Source organism: Aplysia californica, unplaced genomic scaffold, assembly GCF_000002075.1.
Source record: "Aplysia californica isolate F4 #8 unplaced genomic scaffold, AplCal3.0 scaffold00178, whole genome shotgun sequence".
NCBI lineage: Eukaryota > Metazoa > Mollusca > Gastropoda > Aplysiida > Aplysiidae > Aplysia > Aplysia californica.
In genome coordinates this window covers 498,674-499,699 of record NW_004797448.1, presented here as the reverse complement: position 1 = coordinate 499,699, position 1,026 = coordinate 498,674, and the positions used below count along the sequence as shown (strand labels likewise).

Genomic DNA, 1,026 nt, shown 5'->3' with positions numbered 1-1,026 from the left:
ATGTAGGCAGACTAGACAACAGTAGATCAATGCAACGCGAGCTTAAAGGGATCGGCAATAGGCGCTCTCTATGTGGAGTCAAGCAGACACCTACTGGCGCCTGTCCGAGTCGATCTTCAGCCGCTTAAGTTTCGGCTTTCTTTATGTTATCGCCCTTACGCTGGTCTTCACCACCCCCACCCCCTTTTTTTCGAATTGTTCTAAACCAGTCAGTGCTCTAGATCAACATTAGGCCAACTACATCCTTGCGATCCGTCACCCGCTGGCTGCGCCAGTGAAGAGACAGACGGCGAGGATGGTTTATGCCCGTCGCACCGCTCGCGGTAGCAAGTAAAATCTTTGCACCAAAGTTATTTTTGTCACTGTAGAGAAATCTAGGCATAGTTCTTCCCGCACAAGAAGAAAGGTGGATGAAACTGCACTTCGCAGCACCAATTTGGTGCAAGCTAAAAATTTGACCCAAGTTTCCGCGAGCCTATCTACTACACTAGTAGAGTCTATGGTAACTCAATGAAGAATGGGTATCAAAACTTTTGTCTCCCTCTGTTGTGTAGCAAGTCCTGGTGCTGCACCAAGTAATTAGAAATCATTAAATCTTCTCAGATTGTGCGCATAGTGAGTTGTTAGTATTGTTTCACTTTATTGCAGCTTTTATGCGGTTTCATATAGCAACAGCTGTAAATGTCGATAATTGTAGATTACGGAATATCCTACAGATTCTGATTGACTTTCTCTAGAAATCTTAATAGTAGCTAGTAAGCCTATTGCCCATTTGCTCACTTTCCAATTATGCACCACCTTGTCTGCAACCCACGCGACGCCACTGATTGCAATTCTCTGTTCGCTTGCCTACCTGAAGAACAACTTGCTAAACTACAAGGCATTCAAAACAATGCTGCCAGGCTAGTATTAAAGCTATCAAAACGCCATCATGTGACTCCCCTACTTAAAGAGCTCCATTGGCTTCCACTGAAAGCGAGAATCGAATAATAAGTTAGCCCTACAATGCTTACACACACACACACA

The 1,026-nt window shown here is 44.4% G+C and overlaps 1 protein-coding gene across 1 annotated transcript in view; it reads left to right on the top strand.

Moving 5' to 3' along the window:
* LOC106011765 overlaps positions 1-1,026 on the top strand; it is a 5,884-nt gene that overhangs the window by 2,113 nt on the left and 2,745 nt on the right. The gene's annotated exons all lie outside the window — the stretch shown is intronic.